General features: G+C 37.8%; 1 long non-coding RNA gene across 1 annotated transcript; it reads left to right on the top strand.

The window, feature by feature from the left end:
- The first annotated feature begins 3,670 nt into the window (after window positions 1-3,670).
- LOC144454751 (uncharacterized) lies at window positions 3,671-7,058 on the top strand. Its single transcript, XR_013483265.1, has 2 exons — window positions 3,671-4,129; window positions 6,499-7,058. It is a non-coding gene; the product is annotated as an uncharacterized LOC144454751 (long non-coding RNA).
- Window positions 7,059-9,677: the final 2,619 nt, after the last annotated feature.

Genomic DNA, 9,677 nt, shown 5'->3' with positions numbered 1-9,677 from the left:
ACAATATAAAGAATATGGAAGCTGGAGTCAGAAAATTGAATTTCAAATAGAATCTCAGATATTTACTACCTATATAATTTGAGACTAACCTCCCTATGCCTGTTTCTGTATGTACAAAATGATAGAGTGACTTCTGAGGTACCATCTTGCCTCAAATCTATGACACTATTATCCCAGTAGCAAAGATGATTATAATGTCCTTTAAAGTTCTACTCTACTGCCTCATCATGGAGTAGAAACTAAGCCTGCATACTACACCAGCAGATTACATTTGCTGGTAGGTTCTACCAACATCTGACAGCTTTCAGTGATAGAAGAGCTTTCTATACACTACCTGAGAGCCAATTAAGTTTGGGAGGATTATTAACCATTGGCTTAAGCACCAAGAAATGATTTTTTTTAAAATTTTGTTTGCTAGTTTTAACATCTAATAATTTTAAGATTATGTTTAAAGTATGTTAGGGTTATAATGTGTTTGTGGGGTATAATATTTACATTGATTAAATCATTTCTTGAAATTAATGTAGAGATAGGCACCTGAAATACTGTGCTGAGTAAGTGCTTGGTAATGCTAATGGATTTACACTAATCCCTCCAGCTTTTTTGCTTATGCTCCATACTAGCAAAGAGAATATACTTCCATGAAGGTTGGAAAGGAAAATATTTTTACAAGTATTTAGAGTAGCACAAACTGATTGTTGAAGAGTGTGGCCAAATAGAGCCACTACTTTGGTAAATTAAAAAGAATCATTTGTAATAAGAATATTTTTTCATGCATAAATTGCTGTCACTAAAGAGCTTAAATGCATATATTCTCTTAGACACGGCTAAAATTTCACAGGAATCCTTTTGTGGTCCATTTGTTTGGGAAATCTTTTCATTTGACATGTGGCATAAAATTAGCTTTGGCTCTAACTGAATCTCAACAATCATGACTTAAAAATTAATGCATCAAATTTTAGTAAGGTTTTGCTATACAAAGGACAGAATGATTGTTTGAACAGAAAGGATAGTTATGTCAAAGTTGTGTACAGCAATTATAATGGCAAATTTTCTATATATTTTCTACTTAAAACTGGGGTTTCTATAAAAATTTAAAAAAAGAAAATTAAGAATTGTTAGCAGTTCCACTATTATTCTTGGTAATATATGGTATTTGTTCATTTTAACTTTTGATGATTCCATTAATTGGCCTATTAAAGGTACATTTTTTGTTGTATTAAAAAAAATAAGAACTGATTTATGTCTTGTTATACTTTGAACTCAATGTAAGAACCATGCTGAAGAATGTCACTTATGCATAATGGCTTAGGCAATACTATGTCTCTCTACAAACTTAGACTGACGTCTCCAGTGTCCAAAGACTGTAAAATCCTTTCATATTGCAATAATTTCTATCAAATAGGTTAATTAATAATATGTACATTTCAGGAACATTTGGAAATATATTCGTATATGTGTACACATAATATATACACAGACATATATGTATGCATGTGTATACATTTATGTTTACATGTGTGTGCAAATATGTATGTGCATATCTGTATACATGCATACATGTATATATATATATATATACATGTGTGCGCATATATGGGATATTGTGTGTGTGTGTGTGTATAGGCACAACACTATAATTCAAGACAACTGTTTTTCAACTCTTGGTATTGCAGAAATCATTTTCCCCCATTGCATGGAGAGATAGGGGGAGGAAGTATGGGGAATGAAACAATTGAATCAAAGCCTCTTAGAGGAAAAATATCCTTATTCACATTTAATCATTTTTAGTCAAATCATTATTTTCTCCTTCAGCCAGTCCTGTGTCACTTGGTTCATTGTTGATTTAAATCCTTCAAACAACGTTTCATCTCTCACTTCTATGGGGAAACTGTTCTCTCATCTAACAAAGTTCACTGGCTGTTTCAAACTCCAGTATCACTGTTGTGGAATCAGAGTGGAGTGGGATTTCCTCCTGACACAGGGACTGTTTGGCTTATTTTATTATTTTTTTTAATTAAAGAACATAGTGTGCTGGTTGGTTGGCAGTGCATTCAAAGACGTGCCCTGCCCTATGGACTCACAATTGCAGCAAATGAATCCTTCCCTCTGGCTGCCTGGCATAGCTCTGGGCAGAGGAAGGCAATCATCCTGATCAATGAACCTGAGAACAAGCAGAGCAAGCAGGACACTCATCAAATAAGTGAATCTGCTGGGGCTAATCCTTCAGCCCCAAACTTTTCTTCTTGAAAGCCCATAAGAGGGAAGAAGGAAAATGAATTTGCTAGACTCGCATGACTTTGGGAAAGAATTCTGCAGTTACATCTCACCTTCAAGTCAATCTTATCTGTGTCACATTGTATCGTAGAGATAAAAAGATGTAGATTTTACTTAAGAGGTTTTGGGGCTTTCTCTGCCTTGCTATTTCCCTTATGTTTTCTAAGTTTCTTTTTATACTGTATATATTGTTTGTTTAAAATATAAACCCTTATGTGGTAGGGAGAAGTATCCATGAATCAAATTTGATAGTATACTTTTCCAACTTCTCAAATTTAGTTGGTTGGAGTGAAATCTTTATGTAAAAGAAATTTAAAAATAAACAAGCAAATGAATACACAAAAGTTTCTTATTCACATACATCCTATTTATCTGAAGGAGTATGTTCATATTGCATGGTGATTTAGGAATCACATTTTATTGAAAAAAGTAACATCTTGGAAGAAATAACAAGAGCACTGCCAGCTAATAATAAAATAATTGATTAAAGAGAACAAAAGTAGTAAATGGAATCACATGAACAACATAAGCATTATATAATAAGTAGACATGTTTTATGCATCAAAGTTCGTAGATCATGTGTTTAACTGTCTTCAAAATGATTTTCTTTCTCAATTTTGATCCTTTTTTTGAGCAGACTCTGAGGCATTATGGCATGCATAGTATCTCGGATTCTGGAATCAGAGTCAAGAATATCTGAATTCTAGCAATAACAGTAAGTAAAAGAACCTATATGTACAAAAATATTCATAGCAGCAGTTTTCTAGTGTCAATGAATTGGACATTGAGAGGACACCCCTCAATTGGGGAAAGGATAAATTAGTTGTGGTTTGTGATTGTGATGAAATACTATTGTGCTATAAGAGCTAGATGCTCTCAGAAAAATCTAGAAATATTTACATTAACTGATGTAAAGTGAAATAAGTAGAATCAGGAGAACACTGTACATAGTAACAACCCTATTGTAAGATGATCAACTATAAATGACTTAGCTATACTTAGTGACACAATGATCCAAGACAGCTCTGAAAGACCTATGATCAAAACTGTTATTCATTCCCAGAGAAAGAACTGATGGAGTCTGAATATAGATTGAAGCATTTTTTTTTGTTTCTTTATTTTTCTTCGATTTTATTTTGGTCTATGATTTCTTTTACAACATGACTAATATGGAAGCACATTTTGCATGAATACACATACATAACCTATATCTAATTGCTTGCCTTCTCAATGAGGGAGGTGAGGAGGGAGGAAGATAATTTGGAGCTCAGTTTTTAAAATGAATGTTGAAAATTGTTTTTATATGTGACTGGGGAAAAATAAAATACTAAATTAAAAAAAAAAGATCTGGGTTCAATCTCAATTTCAACGCTTATCTATGTAACCCTGTGAAATGGAAATTGGAAATTCCCCTTTAAATTAATAAGATCACTCAAATAAATAGGTTCAGTTCAAATCTCGGTCATGACCGTTCCATATCTCCTGAGTGTTCTTGGCCTAGCATTCCAGGAACTAGCCATTCCTAGGTCACGTTGACATGGAGGGTTGGCTCCTCTCCTTGTGAGACGTGATGTTATTAAAAAACAAAATACCAAGCCTCAGGCGGATGGGAGCGTGGCTAAGGTCAGATGTGTATTGGACAAACCATGAATAGCACAAGCATCAAAAAGGGGTTCTTGGCCCCAAGCCTTCTTTGTTTAGAACAATATAAAAACACTGCGTCCTGTAAGCCCGCTGAGCCTCACCCGCGGGAAGGACGCTTCGCCCGGGAAAATCTTTACACAATTCAAGTTTGTACTGGCTGCAACGGGGCTCCCAGCCGTTGATTGACTTTGGAGGTTCCCTTGAATTGGTGATGTATTCTCTTCCATTACCGACTCTCTTGATCGGTGCTATATTATTGATTGTTCTTATTATTTATGCTTTCTATGCAAATTCAAACTATCTGTGCTTTACTTCTTCTAAATAAATTATCTATTTCCTATTATTTCTGTGCATTGCAGAGTGTCATTTATAGGAGCGAATCCGAACCTCACTAAATCCTATTAATACAAAATTGGCGTCACGAACAGGATTCGCTGTATAAATGCCTTTCTTTAAGAGCCCCGGGCTCCGGTAGAGGTCCCCGGTTGGGAGGACCCTCCGTTTTCCTCGCTCGCAAAAACCTGGTCACAGTGTACAGGACCTAGTGAGGATTGGGGGTGTTGGGGGTTCTCGTTTGGGGTGCGACGGATGGGCCGGTTGCCAGCAGGGATAATGGGGGGATACGACCAGTACATCATTTCCCTCCCTTTTGGGTTGTTTGCAGCCAGACAGCCAAAGGCTGCAGCAGGACTCTGAAAAGTTGCCTTCATTCTCCCCCTCTCCCTCCCCAGGTAACAGCAGCTTCAAAGCAGTGCGTGGATGGGAGAGGGAAAGAGAGAAGAATACTTTATTACTTAGGTTATATGGTTGGTAGAGGGCAAGTTGGGAAGGATTGTTGAAGTGTTAGGTCAGAATTAGAAAGGAATGAGATATGTACAGGTTTTAAGGGGATTTTAAATCATTAGAAAGAAAGGCAAGGAAGTTTAAGCATGTAGGAGAGAGGAGTGTGTGTAGAAAATTTGAAGGGTGAGTAAAAGGAAAGTGCATGCTGTAATCGCCGCAGCAAATATGAATTGGGACCCTGATACTTGGGAAGGTGATATTTGGGATGAAGATGATGATAGGTGGGGGGAAGTAATAGAGGAAGATGTTCCGGATGTTGTAGACGGGGAAGCTCGGCCGATAGATAGGAGAAAAGCCGAAAAGGAGGGAGCTAACCCACCCCGGGTGACTGAAATCACGGAAGATTACTCCCAAAGAGAAATTACTGATTTGCTTAGTAGGTTTTCACAGCGATCAGGAGAGCCTGCAATCTCCTGGCTTGTAAGATTAAGTGATGGGGGAGCTGGAGGAGTGTGGCTAGACCCCAAGGATTGTCTAAAATTTTTGAGTTTGACCTCTATATTTTAATACAGGCAGAGAATAAAGAGGTGGTAGAGAAAAGATTAACTCAACTAATAGAATATGAAGGAGAAGGGATGGGAGATTAATCCTGATAAAATTCAAGGTCCAGCTCAAAGTGTGAAGTTTTTAGGAATAATTTGGAATAAGGGTCATAGAGAAATCCTCCCCAAGGCCAAGCAAAAAATATTAGATTTTTCACCTCCTAGGGACAAAAGAGAAGCTCAAAAGTTCGTTGGGTTGTTTGGTTTCTGGAGAATCACATTCCTCATTTAGGTCAGATTTTGAAGCCATTGTATAAAGTTACCCGGAAAAAGTATGCATTTGAATGGGGGGAAACAGAATCGAAAGCCTTTGAGGAAGCCAAAATAGCTATTCAAACTGCCCTGGATCTTTGGCCTGTACAGCCAGGGCCGATGGAATTGCAAGTTACAGTTTTGCATGGATATGCTGATTGGAGTTTATGGCAAAAACAACAGGGCAGGAATGTTCCTTTAGGATTTTGGTCGCGGAAACTGCCACCTGCTGGCCAAAATTATACTCCTTTTGAACAACAATTATTGGCTGCATATTGGGCCCTGGTAGAGACAGAACATTTAACTTTAAACCATGAAGTTGTATTGAGGCCAGCCATACCCATTATGAGTTGGATTATGGGGACCCCCGCCTCACATAAAATAGGACATGCCCAAGAATCATCAATTATTAAATGGAAATGGTATTTGCAAAATAGAGTCAAGACAGGCAGATCGGGTGTTTCCACCTTGCATGAAAAGGTATTAGAATTACCAAAACATTCAAATGATATTGATATACCACCAAAGTCTTATGATCAATCACCTGTTTCTTGGAATAATGGATATGATTCTCTAACCCCCGAGCAGAAGAAGCATGCTTGGTTTACTGATGGCTCGGCTAAATATATAGGATCTAAGCGATGTTGGAAAGCTGTAGCCTATAACCTTCATGCAATACTATTTTGGAAAGCTCTGGTGAAGGCCAGAGTAGCCAATGGGCCGAATTAGTGGCTGTCTATCAAGTAATTCAAAAGGAACAAGGTGGCCAATGTTAATATATATACTGATTCCTGGGCCGTAGCCAATGGCCTAGCAGTTTGGATGCCAATTTGGAAGAAACACGAATGGAAAATTAGAGACAAAGATGTGTGGGGAAAAGAATTATGGGAACAAATATGGGAATGGTGTCAATGTACTAATGTATCTGTATTTCATGTAGATGCCCATGTGAATCAAGATTCTGTGGAACGTGAGTATAATGCCCGTGCTGATGAATTATCCAAACTTCAAGGAAAAGCTTTAAAGGTCACCCCCAGAGAGGAAAATGAAACACAATTAGGAAAATGGGTCCATATCACCGCAGGACATCTTGGCGCTCTTGCATCTTACAGGTGGGCATTAGACAGAGGGATTAACATACCTCTGGATCTATTTAAGCAAATAGTACAAAACTGCATACAATGTCAATTATTTGCTCATCGGCCTGTGCCGAAGAAAATCACTGGAGAATTGGCTAGAGGGTCTTTACCTGCTCAAATTTGGCAAATAGACTATATTGGACCATTACCTGTTAGTCAGGGGTGTCAATATGCCTGCACTTGTGTGGACACCTACTCTGGGGTATTAGTTGCCTGCCCCTATAAACGGGCTACCCAGAAAAACACTTGTAAAACCCTAGATATTATTTCTCTTTATTATGGACCCCCCTACAAATACAGAGTGATAATGGTACACATTTTAAAGGTAAGGATATAGATGAGTATTGTAAATATAATAATATAGAATGGATTTACCATATACCATATTATCCCCAAGCCGCTGGTTTGATAGAAAGAATGAACGGATTATTAAAGGAGAAACTAAAGAAATTAAGTGAGAACCATGATTTGAAGAGATGGAAAGAAAATTTGTTTGAGGCCTTAAAGCAATTAAATAACAGGCCTCTGACTGATGGGGGTGGGACTCCTCTTTCAAGAATGATGACTCCTAATTTACAAATAAGGAGAATTTCATCCCCCTTGACCATTCAATGGTGGACTTTACATGAGAATGCTAGGCAGCCCTGGCATGCCTCTTTAGGCTCCGCTGGGTATGATCTATATGTAATTCATGATGTCCATATTCCTCCATTAGGCCAACAACTGTGTTCTACAGGAGTAGGAGTTAAGCTCCCTGAAGGACACTATGGACAATTGTTCTCTAGATCTGGTTTAGCCCTAAACAACCAAGTCCATGTCTTGGGTGGAGTCATAGACAATGACTATAGAGGAGAAATTAAAGTTTGTTTACATAACTCTCATGAAAGCGAACCTTTTGAATGTAAGACTGGTGAGAGAATTTGTCAACTAGTGATATTACCCTATTTAAATGGTTCGTGGCAGAAAATCAATGGGTCTCCTGACTCCACAGAAAGAGGAGATCAGGGATTTGGGAGCTCTAATAATAGTGACATCTCCTGGATACCAGAAAAGGCAATTCCTGGTACTAAAGTTTGGCTAAAGAAGCATCAATCTGATAGACCAAGGCCAGCTGAGCTCATAGCACAAGGAAACACTAATACTGCCATAGTAGTATACCCTGGTGATGATAAATGGTATCATGTCCCACTAACCCAAATGTTTTTACGATATTAAGTGTTTTACAGTGTTTGCCTGCTATACGCTAACTATGGCATGACTCCAGGTATTCCAGTGGGGAATCCTCAGCAAGGACCGCGTACTGATTCCATCTACGCTGGTGAAAACAACACCCACATCATGAATTGTACATGCATACCATTCAACGTAGAAGTTTGGGACGCCCCTCTATTTCCCCTAATGAGAATCAATTTAACTAGTTTTAATCTAACTGTTACTGCAGCAAACGGTACCAATATATCCTGTACCCTTACAAGTTGGCCACCTAGTCCATATTTTCCTAAAAGGTTAAGATCTGTAACATATAATTGGACACAAGTAAACTCCACCTACACTGTCTCACTATCACAAGCGGACGACAGAAAATATTTTTATTGTCGTAACACCTCCAATGGGCTGTATGAAGAATATCTAAACCAATTAGTATGGGTTGTACCTGTGACTCCGAAACCTCCTGGAATAATTCGTGTCCCCCGCTCATGTACTAACACCTCTATCTTGCAACACAAAATAGTGTTTTATTATAATGTAACTTTTCCCTCTTTAGAAAGTTGTGTCAGGAAAAAAAGAGCTTGGTATGATACATTACTTGGTGGTGCAGGAACTGGTTTGGGTATAGTTAATTCTATAGACCTTGAGACCTTGGCTAGCAGACTGCGCAGTGCTGGACAAGATGTTTCTCAAGCTTTGACTGTGAATGCCCAATGGTTACCCACAACGATCCTGCCACACCAAAATACATTACAATATCAAGGCCAATTTTTACAAGTCTTTAATAATAGCATCCTCGTTAATTTACACCTTATGAAAAACATTAGTGTTTTATTTAATTGGACTAAATGTTCCTTGCAAAACTTATATACCCTCATACAGAAGGAAAATGCCCAAAGATTACTACAGGAAGGTAACTCTCACATATGGAACGATATACTTGACTTGTCAGATGTATGGAAAAAGCAAAAACCTGAGAATGCTAGATGCACTCCACTTTGGTGCGCTGGAACTATTATACTCTACCAAGTTAACTTGGACTGTTATGTGTCAATTTCATGTAATACCTTTTGTCTTACATAAATACTTTGCTTTATCATATCTATGGAAACTATATAGATTGGTATAATGTAACTCATACTCTGTCTGATTGTGTTGTAACTAATGGAGGGATTGTTTGTGGGATGATGACTCGGCAGATGGAACCCTGCCTTCTCTCACATTCATCCAATTTGTGTGATCTAACTTTATACCCAGTGAGTAACTTTTCTATGATATATGAAGTATCTACTCAATATGTTTGTATAGCCTCTAATAATCACTCTGACCTTCTATCTGTAGATATTACTACTGTTCCATTTTCTGGTTGCTTATCCAATGTATCTTTCCTACGCTGGCAAGGAAATGATTTTTACTTTCCACCAGACACTAACCTAGTTAAAAATTTTGCTTGGGTACCCCAATCTTTGCCTCTACCTCATGTGTCTCTATCTCTATATCCCCTTATGAACATCTTGAATCAGTCGACTGAAATCAAAAAGTTATTAGAGTCCAACCAACGCGCGTTAAATGAACATCGAATACAGACTCTTATAGCTGCAGGAAGACTAGTCGAAGCTTCTCATTTAGTGATCTCAGATACTAATCATCATTGGTATGATTTTCTTTTAAATCTCCTACTGCTACTATGTATTTTAATTCCTTAGCTACCCCCATACTACTACTTGCTTTGTTCTTTTTATGTCTTTGTATATGCAATTGTTGTATGTAT

Source organism: Phascolarctos cinereus, unplaced genomic scaffold, assembly GCF_003287225.1.
Source record: "Phascolarctos cinereus isolate Bilbo 61053 unplaced genomic scaffold, phaCin_HiC Scaffold_7;HRSCAF=346, whole genome shotgun sequence".
NCBI lineage: Eukaryota > Metazoa > Chordata > Mammalia > Diprotodontia > Phascolarctidae > Phascolarctos > Phascolarctos cinereus.
Note: the sequence above shows the minus strand (reverse complement) of the source record. Positions and strands in the feature narration are given on the sequence as shown.